At 44.1% G+C, this 17,369-nt stretch overlaps 2 non-coding genes across 2 annotated transcripts; one reads left to right on the top strand and one right to left on the bottom strand.

The window, feature by feature from the left end:
* The first annotated feature begins 551 nt into the window (after window positions 1-551).
* Window positions 552-633, top strand: TRNAS-AGA. Its single transcript has one exon. It is a non-coding gene; the product is annotated as a tRNA-Ser (tRNA).
* A 10,913-nt stretch (window positions 634-11,546) lies between these two features.
* On the bottom strand, window positions 11,547-11,628 carry TRNAS-AGA. The gene has a single exon. It is a non-coding gene; the product is annotated as a tRNA-Ser (tRNA).
* Window positions 11,629-17,369: the final 5,741 nt, after the last annotated feature.

Genomic DNA, 17,369 nt, shown 5'->3' with positions numbered 1-17,369 from the left:
CGAGTGGAAGGCAATCAGGGAGCGCTAAATGTCAGCGGGTTAGGGGAGCAAATTACTTGTCTTGTCTTGGGTGCTTTCAACCCACGCTATGAAAATAAAATTTACTGTTAGGGGTCCCCACAACTTGGGAAATTATATCAAGGGGTCACGCCACTAGAAGGTTGAGAACCACTGACATAGAGCAAGGACGAAGGGATATTTGCTGTCTCCAGGTAGTTGAACTTCTAGTGGGATGGTGTTGCGTCTATGAGCATTTCCTCAGGTTTCCAGAGCAGAGTCTCCTCAGGCCACAAGCCTAAAGTTTAGAACGTATGGTACTATGTTTTTCACCAATACTGAAAAGTAATATTTTTAATATCTGAATTTAAAATTGCCTTTCTATGGGCATTTGTCAGTCTGTTCTTTAGTCATTATTCAAACACTATGGAAGACTTGCCTCCACCACAAGATGTGTGCTTAGATTTTCACTTTATATTTAGTGTGACTTCAATGGAAGTTTTTTCCTACAACCTCTTCAGCCTACACACCACCTCTACAGTCCACATTTGTAGGTAGTCGTGGCCGAGTGGTTAAGGCGATGGACTAGAAATCCATTGGGGTCTCCCCGCGCAGGTTCAAATCCTGCCGACTACGGTCTGCTTTTGTCATTTTCAATCATGTCTTGTATTTTTTGAATTCTCCTGAGTAAATTGGCACAAAGCTCACTGTTACCTCCATTCACAAAACAACTTAACCTTTTCCATGCAGCACAGGTGCACCTAAACTGTGTGTAGTTGTGGCTGAGTGGTTAAGGCGATGGCCTCGAAATCCATTAGGGTCTTCCTGTGCAGCTTCAAATCCTACCAACTACAGTATGTTCTTGGATAGTTTCACAAAGGTCTGACATGATGAATTCAGCAGGCGCATCCTTACACTACTAATCTTCACGTGTGGCTTTCTCTCCAGCATTGACGTAACCAAATCTAATGAGAATGGTAGTTGAAGGCCAGCAGTGTATTAGATGTTCTGACGCTGTACATATACAGCTATGAAACTGGAGGGCCTAAACAGAGGAAGTGCAAAGCAATTTTTCAGGTAGACTTCAATAGCTAACGTTTTCCGCCTACTTCTAAGGCACATTTTTAGATTTTCCTATAAAATAGAGTTTTGAACTTAGATCTACTTTATCGGTTTACTTCAAATTTGTACTTATTTATAGAAAGTCTCTCTAGTTGGTATATCCCATGGGTTGTTGGAGGTATCGTGGTGAAAATAGTTGCCTTCCGAACAATAGAAAAGAATTTGATCTCTCCCCAACACATTTTATGTTCATTTGTTCCTTTTATATACCATTATTAAACAAAAGATCTATTTTACGTTAAGGAATAAATAATAACTGTTGAGGGGGTCAACTGATGAGATCCTAGATAACAAAAAACAGCCCTGACTGCAATATATGCTGACTCTCCAGCACTGTCCACCCACGATAATCCCATGTCATCACTAGATGTGTCCAATCTACTGAGTTGTATGATGTCTAGGATCGTTGAACAAAGAATTAAACATGTGCACAGCAAAAATTTTCGTTTATTTCTGTTCGTTTATCGTGATTCGTAACGAGTCGTAATTTCGTAAGATGTTAGTTATCGTATTCGTACTCTTTAGTATTTTCGTAACACTCTTTTTTCCGTTTCCGTTTTTTTCTGTTAGTTTATTATTCGTTGAATCGAGATTAGTATTTTCGTTATATTTTGTATTCTGCCGCGTTCGTATTTTTAAAATGATTTTATTCGTTCCTTCGTTTTTACGTTAGTTTAATTTTCGTTGTTTTGCTATTCGTATTTACATTATATTTTCCATCATGCCGCGTTCGTATTTTCGTAAGAAATATATTTTCGTTGCTTTATGATCATTCGTATTTTCGTGTCTAATTTCCTTTGATTGTAAAAACGTACTTTTGTAGATTTTATTGCATTCGTAATTCTATTAGAATACATTTTACAAAATCCGGGGACAAGGTCGACAGGACGTGACGCACGTGCACGTGTAGGTGGGAGGTGCCGGAGTGCTCCATGGCGCGGGGTAGCGGGAGCGGAGAGCCGACGGAACCAGCTTCGGACCGGTGGATGCCAGTGTAAGAGGCTGACACCCCCGGTGACCGAGTCGGAGACTCAGCCCTGCCCGGTCCGGCCCAACGAAGGAACCTCCATACAGACGGGACCCAGAGGGATACCACGTGACCCGGAAGAAGCTACGCGCCGGGAGCAGCTGGGGAACGGAGGACGCGGCGCCACGATCGAGGATGATCCAGGAAGGACAACGGAGCCTCAGCAGCATTGGCCGCGGCAGCACTAGGTCGTTAAGGAGGTCCTGAGGTTGGGTGAGACGCTCAGTGGAGCCGAGCAGGGTCGGGTGCCATCCCGCATCCCCCCCCCTCCTCCCCGGGGCCCCCCCCCACTCCCCCCGGTATTGTGTTTTTGTGCTGGGACTCTCTGCTGGTGCCGCAGCCCAGGAGATAAATAGGAAAATTCCTAATAAGTGCTATAACTAGTGTGCAACGAGCTAATGCTGTACATGTTTGGGTAAAGACTGTGCTATAGTCTTATAACACGGAGATAGCAGGACTATTATCATTATCATCAATGCGGTGTCATTAGCGGTTACCAAAGCATGAGGTAGAATGTTTACGGGCGATTCACTAATATGTGCTAAGCTGACAAGTGTATCTAAAGATAAGGGACTTAAGCTGCCTTGATTCCTGGGAAGAGACTTGTGGCAGAAATCCTATATGTTGCGGAGCTGGCTTGATTTTTTTTTTTGTATCTCAGCAGTAAGGTGCTCACACTTAATTACCTGTAACTTGAGTGGCAGTCAGACCAGGGAAGTTATACTGGTTCGAGTCCTATTTTTTACATACGTATAAAAAGATTGTATATAATACATTAATTCATGAAGGAGCAGGACTCCCCTTACATGTAAAAGGTTCGCATTGATTAATTAACGCGGACATACAGGGAAACTAGCTCGGCAACGTAACTGTGGGCTGAGGTACCAGTGCGTCAAGAGACGCTGAATTGAGCTAAATCACCAGTTGCCTATAGAAGTTACCAACATCTTGTCAGATTAAGTTACGGGGTAACCTTTATGTGCAAAGTGGGCGTATAAATTATAACATACAGAATTATATGCAGTGTACAACCGAGCGAAGACAATTCAAGTCTCAACAGATAAGGAGTTGCAAAACTCTCACCCAAAGCACAGACACACATATAAAATCTCACTGGATGCTTGGGAAGTCCAACCTTGAGAAAGGCTACCCTGGGTAAGGAGGACAAGCCAGAGAAAATACCGCAGCTCAAACTCTAAAATCATACGGAGGACAGCCCTGACATAGGAAGATAAAGCAACAGTTGGCTTGACCATTGTAGCAATCAAGTTGGGTATCGGACGAGGAGTAGTAGACAGGATTCTTTTCTCCCCTTTTCCCTGGGCTCTACACTGGGGACCTCTCCCCTGTATTCTTTTTCCTCTTTGGTGCTCCCGGCCATATCCTCCGTTTTTCTTATCTCCTCTTCCCCCTCTGCGCCTCATTTTTCCCCTTGAAGGGAGAGGAGAGATTAGCAAGAGGGGAATAGTTATTCCCACATAGAGGAGTCAAGGTAAGGCTGAGAAAAAATTAATCGTAGACTGTAAAAAATCTTTATTCAAACTGGGGAAGAGAATCAGACCCTCCAATAAAATGAATAGATCGACGAGAGGTGTCACCTTAAAACCCACTAAGAATAACTCGGGGAATAGCTCCATACAGCAATATATGACTCAAGAGGGGAGCCTTAAAAGTCCGGGTCTCGCAAAAAAGACTGAAAAGAAGAAGAACGAATTAAAAAAGGGCGCGAATAGTGCGGAGAGTTCTAAAAATGAAACTACAATAGAAAGCGAGCAAGATCACAATAACTCTGAAGAGCTTACCCTAGATTTACAGGACACACAGCCCCCTACAAAGGCAGAAATGAACGCAATGCTATTAAGGATGGAAAATGTTATAAGGACAGAGATCAATAAGGTGAGAGTAGACCTCGGAGGACTCAGGGAAAGAGTAGCAGAGACAGAAAGGAGATTAGAGGAACAGGATCAAGAAATAAACGCCCTGAAAGGGCAGGTTAAGGCCCTGACCGAGAGCCAGAGAGTAGCGGCTTACAGGATAGAGGACCAGGAGAATCGCAACAGGCGACAGAACCTTAGAGTCAGAGCGATAGTAGAGGAAAAGGAAGAAGACCTCATGGATATCATGAATACAATTTTTTGTCCCTTACTTGAGAGACCAGCAGAAACGAAGCCCCTCAAAATCGAAAGAGTGCATCGAGTGGGGAATCCTCAGCAGATAGATATATACGGACCGAGGGATGTTGTCGTCCGATTCAGGAATTACATTGATAAAGCAGAAATCTGGGGAAGGCTTAGGGGGAAACCCCCCCCTGAGATATAGAGAGACTGACTTACAAATATTTTCGGGTGGGAATGGGGAGAGCTGGGGGGTGGGGGGAGGCAGGGCGACCATCTGATCGACTCCACAAGAAACTATCTCAAATGCTTTAAAAAAAAAGTTATATGACAGATGTCAAGTTTCTCTCATACAACGTAAAAGGACTAAATTCTCATATTAAGAGACATAAAATTCTCTGTGAATTAACAGATATTGCCTATCTACAAGAGACCCATATTACTTTGGAGTCCAATATAAAGTTGTACTCCCCAGAATACGAGGTATGGTATTACGGGGATACAATCTCATCGCGATCCCGCGGGGTCGCTATTGGATTCGCTAGCAGAGTCCGATTCACATTGGTGGATAGACAAACAGACCCTGAGGGGAGATTCCTGTTCTTGAAAATAAAACTAGGAGGAGAGGTTTATACCCTGGCTAATGTGTATGCCCCCAATGTGAACTCGGTTAAATATATTAGTAAAATTATGAGAAAATTAAAAGAATTTGAAGAGGGCCATGTAGTTTTGATGGGAGATTTCAATTTCTGCATGTGCCCAAGCCTCGACAGTACGTCCTGTGTGCAGGCGACAAATCGTGAACATCTAAAGATACTGATAAAACAAATGACACAAAATCAAATGGTGGATGTATGGCGGATCCTCAATCCTAAGGCCCGCGATTACACGTTTTTCTCGCCTGTACATGGGACGTACTCGAGGATCGACTATGTCCTCATCGACCATAGACTTCTGGAGAGTGTAATAGAAGTAAGGTGCGAGATCATGACGTTATCTGACCACGCTCCTATAACCATGAAAATAAAAACTTCTATACAAAAAGATACACCACCAGAATGGAGATTGGAAGAGAGTCTGTTGGGGGATGGGGAGGTAGTCGAGAGGGTACAGAAAGAATTGGAACGCTATTTTCAGGAGAACGATAAGGAGGGTATCTCAAGAGCATCCCTCTGGGACGCCCATAAAGCCTATATAAGAGGAATTTTTATTGCAGAAGGGGCAAGGAAAAATAAAATAAGAACGAGTAAATTAAAAACACTAAGGGAGGAGATATATAGGCTGGAACAGGAACACAAATCACAGGGGCAAAAGAGGGAAATACTTCATAAGTTAAGTATAAGAAGGGACGAATATAGAGCTTTGGCAGAACAAGAAACTAAGAAATATATAGACAGGACAGAGAGAGAAAGATATGTCTGGGGAAACAAACCTAGTAAAAACCTGGCCAGAATGGTAAGAAAAAAGAAAACCAGGAATTTTATTGAAAAAATCAGGAACAGGAACGGTGACTTAGTCCACACGACAAATAAAATAGCAGAAGTCTTTCGGAGCTACTATGAAGAACTATATGGTGTCCAACAAAAGATCAGGTGCCCACGCGAAAAAATGGATAAGAATAGGGAAATATTACAGCTAGCCAATCTTCCGAAATTAGAAGAGGGGGAGGTAGAAGGAATGGAAGATCCTATAACGGAGCAGGAAATAAGCGAGGTCTTAAAAAACACTCCGAAGGGGAAAAGTCCCGGGCCAGATGGCTTTAAATCTGCCTACCTACAAAAGTTCAGTACCATCTTAATCCCCAGACTTTGTCAATACTTTAATGGCCTAGGAATAGACTACGAGATAAGTAGAGAGGCTTTAACAGCAACGATCACAGTGATTAAAAAAGAGGGAAAGGATAATACGATTTGCTCAGGTTATCGACCGATTTCACTCCTGAATGCAGATACGAAACTGTACGCAAAAATTTTGGATGAACGAATGAAGGGAGTGATGACAGCCATTGTCCACCCAGACCAGGTAGGCTTTATCCCTGGGAGGGAGGGAAAAGACAATGGTGTGAGGGCGCTCCTCCTCCTCGAGCAGATTAAAGAAAGTGGGACCCCCGGTCTATTCCTGTCGGTTGACGCTGAGAAAGCCTTCGACAGGGTAGACTGGGGATTCCTGATACAAACTCTAGAATCTATAGGAATAGGCCCAGGGATGATAAGGAGGATTAAAACCCTATATTACCATCCTTGCGCAAGGATCAAAATTAACGGATCTTTTTCCGCACCCTTTGAGATGAAAAATGGGACTAGGCAGGGATGTCCCCTGTCCCCCCTCCTCTTTGTCCTATCATTGGAACCCCTTCTGGCAATGGTCCGACAAAACCCAGAAATTTATGGAGTAGAAGTAGGTGAAGATGAGCACAAACTGTCAGCCTTCGCAGATGACATATTATTTTTTATAAGCAGCCCAAGAGTCACTCTCCCGAAGTTAATAGATACCTTAAAACAATATGGAGAGGTCTCAAATTTCAAAATGAACACAACAAAAACGGAGATTCTGAATATTAATATTCATAAAGAAGAACTATATTTGCGGAAGAAATACAATTTCTCGTGGCAAAGAGAGATAAAGTATTTGGGTATAAAAATGGCAAATACTCTTAAGAAAATATATAGAATAAACTTTATCCCCCTCCTTGATGAAATTAAAACCATATATAATAGACCAATTTCGTGGTTTGGGAGGATAAACGTGGTAAAAATGGTTCTTATCCCCAAAATCTTATATAAATTCCAAATGGTCCCAATTTATTTGCCACCGTCCTACATCAAAATAATTAACTCCCTTCTAATGAAATACATTTGGAACAATAAAGAGTCTCTGCACAAATTCTAAAACGGACCAAGAAAAAAGGCGGTCTGGCTGTACCTGATATCAGATTGTACTATAACGCTTCGGTCCTCACACGGGTTATAGAATGGGCTAAAGAGTCCCAGGATAAAAGGTGGATAGGTATTGAATGCACTTTAGCGAGGGCACAGTTAGGGAGATTAATTTGGAACCCCCCACATTGTAGAACCCTACACACGTCAACACATGCAATTACACATAACGCTTTAAGGATATGGGATAGATTACACAAACAAAAACTAAATTTAATTCACCTCTTATAGACTTGAAAGAAAACAAATATTTTGCACCCGGGACTAAAGAGGTAGGGGGTAAGTGGATTAAAAATAGAACACAGTTAAAAGATATAATATCAAAGGGCAAAATTATGACCCTTCACGAAATTAGGATTGAAATTGGGGCGCTCAACGAGTGGAGATACCTTCAGTTGGTGTCATTCGTTAAGCGCCTCCCACACCCATTGAGGTCACGAGAGGAGTACACTACACTGGAACATATATGCAGTACCGAAAGCTCAAAAGGAAATATTTCCAAAGTATATAAATATTTGCAGAAAATAGATGAGTCGGATACGCTAAACTACATACAAAAATGGGAGAGAGACCTAAGAGTTCCAAGGGGGAAGACGACCATAGGGAGAATCCTTAACTTGACTCACACTTCGGCGGTGGATGTAAGAACCGCCGAGATGAACTTCAAATGCCTGACAGGATGGTACGCTACCCCAGATAAAATTGTTAAATTTAGAGTAGGAGAGTCAGAGGAATGTTGGAGAGGATGTGTGGCAAGAGGAACGATGGCCCACCTGTGGTGGGACTGCATAAAAATCAAAATGTTCTGGGGAAAAGTTTTGGCCTTAATAAAAGAGATAACTAAAAAAGAAGTGGAAGACAACCCTTGGGTAGTCCTCTTTCATGGGGGAGATACACCGGTGAACAAATATAGGGGATCATTGATTCCGCATTTGCTGAATTCTGCGAAACGATTGATACCCCTAAAATGGAGAAACCCGGAAAGCCCGCAAATATGGGAGTGGATCGACTCCGTAGAGGGTACATATAGGAGGGAGAAAGTAAAATATGGCGTGGAAAAGAACAAGGCAGGAAACAAGGACATCTGGGAAACATGGACTGAATTTAAAAAGTCTGGGAGGTACGCAGAAAATATGAGAGTGGAATAAGAATGCAGTAGTATAGGAAATAAAAATACTAGGTGGAGTCGGGAGATGGTCAGGGGTGGGGGGGACGGGCAGCTGGGAGGGGGAGGGAGGGGTGTTGTGCCACGGTACCACGCTGTGATAACTTGTCGGACCTTGTATTCATGAGGAATGTTCTAGCCCGTTTTAATTGTTAAAGGGCTGAAAGAAGTTATGTGTGGAGGAGAAATAAAAAAAAAACTATATACAAAAGCAGAATAACAAATATAGAAACAAGTAAAAAATTACCACAAATGATGCTATACCTGAAGTAGAGACGGAATTATGAATAAAATCATGAGCAGGTCTCTTGCTGTGGTTATGTCTGACGTGGCAAAAAAAAAAAAAAGAACGCGGTGACGTCAAACACACGACGTGCTGAATAAAACGAAGTTCAATGCTTCCAAGCATGCGTCGACTTGATTCTGAGCATGCGCGGGTTTTGAACTGATGCTTTCTGTACTAACCATCGGTTTGGACCAATCGGGCAGCGGGCCATCGGTTCGATTTTGAAGCATGTTTAAAAATTTTGGACCGAAGGACAACAGATCGATGGGCTATACACACGGTCGGTTTGGACCGATGAAACTGAACCTCGGTCTATTCTCATCGGTTTTGTCCGACTGTGTGTACGCGGCCTTAGGGGTGCCAGCAGTTTTGACATTAATGGCTGTGTGGGTTATTTTAAGGGGGAAGAAAATTTACAGTTATACAAATTGTACACTCACTGCTTTACATTGTAGCAAAGTGTAATTTCTTCAGTGTTGTCACATAAAAAGATAAAGGGGCAGATCCACAAAAGAATTGTGCCGGCGTATCTATTGATATGCCGCGTAATTTTAAAGTTCCCGCGTCGTATCTTTGTTTTGTATCTACAAAACAAGATACGACTGCATCTGGGATCGATCCGACAGGCGTACGTCTTAGTACGCCGTCGGATCGTAGGTGCATTTTTCCGCCGGCCGCTAGGTGGCGTCTCCGTCGAATTCCGCGTTGAGTATGCAAATTAGCTAGTTACGGCGATCCACGAACGTACGTCCGGCCGGCGCATTTTTTTACGTCGTTTGCGTTAAAACTGCTATATGGTGGCGTACTCAATGTTCAGTATGGCCGAAATTTGAATTTTTTACGTCGTTTGCGTAAGTCGTTCGCGAATAGGAATTTGCGTAGAATGACGTCACTGTCGTAAGCATTGGCTTGTTCCGGTTTAATTTCGAGCATGCGCACTGGGATACCCCCATGGACGGCGCATGCGCCGTTAAAAAAAAAAACGTTGTTTACGTCGGGTCACAACGTATTTACATAAAACACGCCGCCATCACAACGATTTGAATTGCGCGCCCTTACGCCGCCAAAGATACACTACGTCGCCGTAACTTAAGGCGTGGATTCTTTGAGGATTTGAAAAAAAGTAAGTTACGGCGGCGTAGTGTATCTACCCTCCCCCTTGCCCGGGCACTTTGATAGACAGATCACCCGTCGGACGGGTGACCTGTCTATCAAAGTTTCTGGGCAAGGGGGAGGGGCTATACATGACGGCGCGGCGGGGGAACACACAGCTATTCAAATGCAAATGACAGCTGTTGTGTTCCCCCAGCGCATAGTAACTAGATGTCTGCAGCGGCGGGGGGAGGGATTGACTTGGCTTTGTCTAAGCCTAAGGCAGCAGCGGCAGCAGCTTTCCTCTCCCCCATACGAGGACTGCTCTGCTCCGCCCCCTCTCCACCCGCACTCCACCTGCACTGAAAAAAAAAAGTATTCTACCAGGCATCGGGAGTATTTGCGCGAGTACAAGTACTAGTGCAAATACTCGGTATCGGTCCCGATACCGATACTAGTATCGGGACAACCTTAGTGCAAATGCAATGTTATTTAACCGGTTCCCCGCCATCTCACACAGATATACTGCAGCAGAATGTCTCCCCTGGGCGAAACTCCATACGGGTACATCCTTATCTTTTTCGGCCACAAGAGGGTGCACGGCAGGGAACTCGATGCACGTGGCTGGCGGGCACGATCGCATGCACGAGCAACAGCACAGGGATTTGTGTGTGTAAAGACACAAATCCCTGTGCTGTCAGGAAAGAGGAAACATATTGTTTGATCCTACTAAGTAGGAAAAAACGATATGTCTCCTCTCCTAGTCACACCCATCCCCATACAACTAGAACACACACTGAGGGAACACACATTTAACCCCTTGATTGCCCCCTGGTGTTAACCCCTTCCGTACCAGTGACATTTACACAGTAATCACTGCATTTTTATAGCACTGATGGCTGTATAATTGTCAATGGTCTCAAAAAGTGTCCGATCTGTCCGTCACAATGTCGCAGTACTGCTAAAAATAGCAGATCACCGCCATTACTATTATAAAAAGTAATAAAAATGGCATAAATCTTTCCAATAGTTTGTAGATGCGCAAACCAATGAATATACGCTTATTACGATTTTTTTTTTTTTTACCAAAAATATGTAGAAGAATATATATTGGCCTAAACTGATGAAGACATTTTTTTTTTTTTAAATGTGGGGGATATTTATTCTAGCAAAAAGTAAATATTGTTTTTTCTTCAAAATTTACGCTTTTTTTGTTTATTAAAAAATAAAAACCGCAGAGGTGATCAAATACCACCAAAAGAAAGCTCTATTTGTTCGCATGTAAGAGGGCATAACCCCCTGTCATTTTTTTATGTTCCATTTGTGCTTCATTGGGAAAATTTCCCTTCGCTTCCTGTCCCCTTGCCAAAACCAGAAGTAAGAGGAAAACTCTTCAAAGTGAGGGAATTCCTGGTTGTCACCACAGCTAATGTCCACATTGAAAGTTTTTACCTCTTACTGGGGACAACCCAAATTTTTTTTTTTCTTTTACTTTCACTTTTAAGATAATGGTATACATGACAAATCAAGAGGGTAAATCAAGAGGGTAAATCTCCCCAACAAGGACACAGACCGCAATAAAAATCCAGACAAGAGTTATAATTCCTTGCTGTTCTGTTCACAACAAAAAAAAAAAAAAAAAAAGTTGCCTGTAATCATACTTAAAGAAAAAAATTTAAAAACAACCCCAAACCATTCTAAATATGTCCTTATATGTTATCTTGTTATCTATGTGCCAAGGTTTCCGTAGACCTACACGTTCAGCAGCATTTTTTAGAGTGTGAGTAATTAAAAAAAAAAAAGAAGACGTAGTCGGCAGGATTTGAACCTGCGCGGGGAGACCCCAATGGATTTCTAGTCCATCGCCTTAACCACTCGGCCACGACTACATTCAAGTTTATTTCTACAGGGCGTGCTTATATATGTGCACGTCATTAGCTGTCTACAAGTCTGAGCTGATTGGTGCTCAGGACACGTTTTTGTTCTCTCTTCTGTGAGAGCCTGCCGCTGAAAGGGCAAGACACAAAAAAGGTGCTGTTTGTGTTGGAGGACTAAAGCCTTGTACACACGCTAGGTATACCCGGCAAGAACCAGCAAGAAAACTGCTGGCAGGGCTTTATTGCCGAGTATACCAAGTGTGTGTACGAGGCTTTCAGGTTTCTCAACAAGAAAACTACCCAGAATCTCGACAAGAAAAATAGAGAACAGTTTTCCTGCCGAGAAACCCGAGAGTGTGTATACTTACCTGGTCTCTGGGGAAACCCGCGCATGCTCGAAATGACTTTGACGCATGCGTGGTAGCTTCCTAGGCATAGGTAGGATACAGCAAGATGGCGGTGACGGCATAGAATGTGACAAGCGCATGCTCATCGTATGCGATGACGTCACCGCGTTTCCTTTGAATGGAGAGTCTGTACACTCGGGTGACAAGAGATTCTTGCCAAGAATCTCGTCAGGAAAAACGAGAGATTCTGGCGCGTGTGTACAAGGCTTTATAGTCAGGAACTGACATGAGTTTAGGTAATGGCTCTGACAAGCAGATGTTAAACTTCACTCTCAGTCAACACTACTACTTTAAGCATTTCCTGCCGGCCCAACGACTTTTTACGGCCGCAATGTGGATCTTAATTGCCGGGAGGCGGTCTATATACGGCCTCCAGCCACTGGGGGCGTGCGTGCATGCCCGCCACGTCACTCAAGTGCCGATGCGCGTGCCTGGCGGCCGCGATGTCCTCCAGGCACCCGCGATCGGCAGTCACAGAGACAGGGACATGGATTTCTGTGTGTAAACACAGAGATCCATGTCCTGTCAGGGAGAGGAGACCGATGGTGTGTCCCTTGGATATTTATTATAGCAAAAAGTAAAAAAAAAATCTCAATTTTCGCTCTATTTTTGTTTATATCGCAAAAAATAAAAACCGCAGAGGTGATCAAATACCACCAAAAGAAAGCTCTATTTGTGGGTAAAAAAGGACATCAATTTTGTTTGGGAGCCTTGTTGCAAGACCGCGCAATTGTCATTCAAAGCGTGACAGTGCTGAAAGCTGAAATTTCGCCTGGACAGGAAGGGGGTATATGTGCCCAGTAAGCAAGTGGTTAAATCCTTATGCTGGTATTATTATTATTATTATTCAGAATTGTATATAGCGCCAACAGTTTGCAAAGTGCTTTACAATTTAAAGGGAGACAGTACAGTTAAAATACAAGAGTGTTAAGAGGGCCCTGCTCATAAGAGCTTACAATCTAATATAAATATGCAATTACAGTAAAACCTTGGATTGCAAGGATATTTTTTTCCAGAAACTTGCTTGTGTAGCACCCTCTACTTTAGGTAGGTGCTAAAAGTAGGATTTTTGTTTGTGCAGGTAAATTTAATCAGGCCTAGCTTCCTGTTTGTTTTGATCTGTATGGGCTGGGAGTGGCCTAAAATAGCAGCAGGTGACTCGCATGCAACATCATTTCTCGGTTGCCATCCTCCTGCTGCTAGAGGATTCTAGAAGAGAGGGGGAGCTGTCTGGGGTGTTCTAAGGAGCCCTGACCAATCCCCAACTTGGATTGGCAGGGGGCAGGCCTCCTTAAATACCTAGAGACAGAAGGAAACCATAGAAGAACTAGGTTCCAGCAGAGATGACGTGGTGCACGTGAAGCACGCACGTCGGAGGGAGGAGCTGCCAGCGCGACGGATCCGACCTGGCGATGGCTGCGGGAGACGGAGGGATCTAGACCCGGCGGAGCTTCAGTGACGGCGGACGCGATGGGGAGAGGAAGTCCGCCGAGCGGTTAGTCCGTTCACCCCGCAGTCTACATCCGCCGCTCTCCGTGAGTTCCTCGTTCTCCGGCCCCCCCCCCACGCCCCCCCGGCGGCAGGTGATCTAAAGTTCGGAGGAATAGCAGGGAGGCTTCCATCCGTGGCGTGCCTGCTGGCCGCCCGCCCCCCCCCCCCTCCTTGCTTGTACTGACCCCAGGACATCGCAGCACCAGGCTGAAAGAAAAAGATATGTCCAATAAGAAAACTCGGCAAAGAGGTAATATTAACCCTTTTTCTCTCTGTTACAAGACGGTATTGTAGCAATGTGTCGACCTGGGATCTGGCTCTAACAGTGAAGACAGGGTAAGAAAGCGGAGCATTACCTCTTTATAAGCAATACTCTATGTGTTATAAGTGGACATGTAAAAGTTTTATTTCTCTCTACTCCTTACATTGACCTAACTTGGACAAGCATTTATGGTCTACATGATCTCACACTTGTACGAGGTGGATACTTACACTTATACCGTCTGTTGGGGATTGGTGGAAAAGCATTAGATACCCCTGTGCCACCGTACTTACCTGTGTTAATTATAGAGAAACCATCGAGGGGGTTTTTGCTCTGGAGTATAGGTGGCAAACATTAGACGCCTACTCACAATACGCCTAATCTACCCAGACCGGCTACTGGTTAAAAATAAATAATAATCAAATAAAAAGGGGGAAAAGTGTAACTGTGTCATATCAGGAGCTTAAGCTTACATGGAACATAACTTTTTGGACCATATACGCTGCTGAAAAAAACCCCAGTGGCACAGGGGGAAAAGAACCAGCCATATAAGAGACATTATACCTACCTCCGCAGGTTTTTGCTAAATTACTGGGGGACTGGACTGGAGCATTAGTGGCAATACCAGAGATGTCGCCACCTCACCAGGCCTAACCTAGATTTTCCTAGATTTTCTGCGGGGTGACCAGAGGACAATGTAGGGCATAGCGTGTAGCAGCCCCATTCTATCCAAAGGTTTTGCGTACCCCAAGGGGAAAGGGCGGGGGAAAAAAAAAATATATATATATATATATATATATGTATATATAAAGAGGACGCGGAAATACAGCCCCCCCCCGGTTTTTCGCCCCCTAAAGACTCCTAGGTTCTTTATAGGGGAAAAATTCCAAGGACGGCCCCGAGTGTTTTTGGATGTGGACCCCCCTCTAAATTAGAGGGTACGCAATCCTCCTTTTACGCACACACCTTAACGTACTGGGCAGTTCACCGAAACCTTTAAAGATCCCTGGAAATACCGGGGGTCAGATATCTTTTTGGTCTTCGGAAGGAACCAACACCCCCCCTAGTAGTCTCAACTAGCCCCCCAGTGAGCTTTTAAAAAAAAAAAAAAAAAAAAACTACAAAAAAAAAGGGGGGGAGGTGGAGACCTGCCCATTTCTGCTCAAACTGGGGAAACGAATTAGAACGACAAAGAAATATAATATGAATAGGTCAACAAGGGGGGCTGCCCCGAAAATACCCAAAGAGACCTCTTCCACGAGTACGATCAGACACTATATGACCCCGGACGGGAGTTCTAAGAGCCCAGGTCTGATAAAAAAAGTGGAAAAAACTGGGACAAATAAGAAGAGTGTGGGGGGGACGGCAACCCTTATTGCTGATATTTCAACAGAATCTGAGCATGTATCTAACCAAATGGATGACCCTAGCCTGGACTCTCATGTCCCCACCACGGGGGAAATGGACGCAATGTTAAAGAGGGTGGAGAATGTAATAAGGGAGGAAATCAGCACATTAAGAACGGACCTATTTCACATGTTAGAACGAGTAGAGGAAGCAGAGAAAAAAATAGAAAAGCAGGACCTCGACCTTATTGAATTAAAAAATCAACATTTGACTATGAAACAAAATCAGAGGCGGTTGCAATACCGATTAGAAGATCAAGAGAACCGTAATAGAAGGCAAAATTTAAGAATACGATCTGTTAAGGAGGAGAAGGGAGAAGACTTGAGAAAAATTCTCAATGATTTGTTCCTGCCCCTTCTCGACAATGGCTCGGAAGGTCCCCTCAAATTGGAACGAGTACACCGTGTGGGGAAGATCAGGGAGGGAGGAGGCAATTGGCACAGGGACATTATTGCTAGGTTCAGACATTTCGAACATAAAGAGGAGATCTGGCTAAAATTGAGAAGAAAGCCTCCCTTATCCTATGCCGGGACGGAGATCCAGATCTTCATGGATCTGGCATGGGAAACCCTGGCCAGAAGAAGACTCCAAAAACCCTTACTGGAACAGATGCGATTACATAATATAAATTATAAGTGGGGGTTCCCGGCCTGTCTGATAGGTCACAAAGAAGGGGTGTCAGCAAAATTAATATTTCCTGAAGACCTGGCAGGGTTCTGCCGCAGATTGGATATGCCAGTTGTGGACTTACCCGGATGGGTTGAATAGCTTGCGGAAGATTGCCGGGCCCTCGGGGTGGTCCGGAGTAACGCAATTGGGCGTTGTGGGGGGATGAGGGGGGGAGGGGAAGGGGAGGACTAGGGAGGGGAATGGGGAGGTTTGATCCGTTACCCCACCCATATAAGATCTAGTCCCCGAAAAATTCCTGGGGAAAAGGGGTGGGAGGGGCGCAGTGGTGCTTCACCTCATCCATAAGAACCGACGGGTAGGGGGTACCAAGGATCCCTACGGTTCAGAGGTGATGTATAGGCCTGGGCAAGGGGGTGGGAGGGGGGAGGTGAGGGGGAGGGAGGGTGGGTTTGGAAGGGGAGAGGGAATCTCCTCCTTCAAAATAGGGAGGGAAAAGGGATTATGGCTCCCAAGGAATCTCTTGGAAAACTCAGTAGGAAATGATCTAGCTACGGAAAATGACAGAAGTAAAATTTTTATCTTATAATGTAAAGGGATTAAATTCAGCCGTTAAAAGACTTAAGGTTCTCGCAGAGATTGAACAACTTAGAGCGGATGTTGTATACATTCAGGAATCCCACTTAACCTTAGACGCAAATATCAAGCTTTACTCCCCTGCATACCCCACTTGGTTCTATGGGGATTCTATCTCAAAACGCGCTAGGGGCGTGGCAATTGGGTTCACAAGGGGGTTTGGGTTTACCCTCGAGGCAAGGATGACAGACCCAGAAGGGAGATTTATATTTCTTAGGGTAAGGATTGATAATATCGTCTATACCTTGGCAAATATCTATGCCCCAAATGTACACCAAACCCAATATTTAGGTAAAATCCTGGGAAAACTGAATAATTTCGCGGAGGGATATATAATCCTGATGGGTGATTTAAACTTTGTCTTAGATCCGAAAGAAGATAGTACGTTCCGTGGGAAGGAGACCAAAAATGGGCACTTACAGAGAATTAAACAAAAGATTCATGACCACCAACTAGTGGATGTTTGGCGGATTTTTCACCCAAATGAACACGATTACACGTTTTTTTCTCCTCCCCACGGAACATACTCTAGAATTGACTACATCCTGGCGGATCATAGGCTGCTGGACTCTATAACGGAGACGGTTATAGGAATCATGACTGTGTCAGATCATGCTCCAATTCCTATGAAAATCAAATTATCCACACAAAAGAGACAGCGGCCGCTGTGGCGCCTAGATGATGGCCTGATTCGTGACGAAGGAGGGGCAAATAGGGTGGAGGCGGAATTAAAACAATTTTTTCTGACCAACGATACAGAAGGGATTACCAGCGCTACCCTTTGGGAGACGCACAAAGCTTATATTAGAGGAATCTTAATCGCAGAGGGAGCTAAAAAAATAAAAGAGAGGAAAAATAAAGCAAACACCCTGATTAAGGAGATAGAGTCCCTAGAACGCCAACATAAAGCGCAGAGATTAAAA

Source organism: Rana temporaria, chromosome 4 (genome assembly GCF_905171775.1).
Source record: "Rana temporaria chromosome 4, aRanTem1.1, whole genome shotgun sequence".
In the NCBI taxonomy this organism is placed as follows: domain Eukaryota; kingdom Metazoa; phylum Chordata; class Amphibia; order Anura; family Ranidae; genus Rana; species Rana temporaria.
This window is presented reverse-complemented; position numbering and strand designations above follow the sequence as displayed.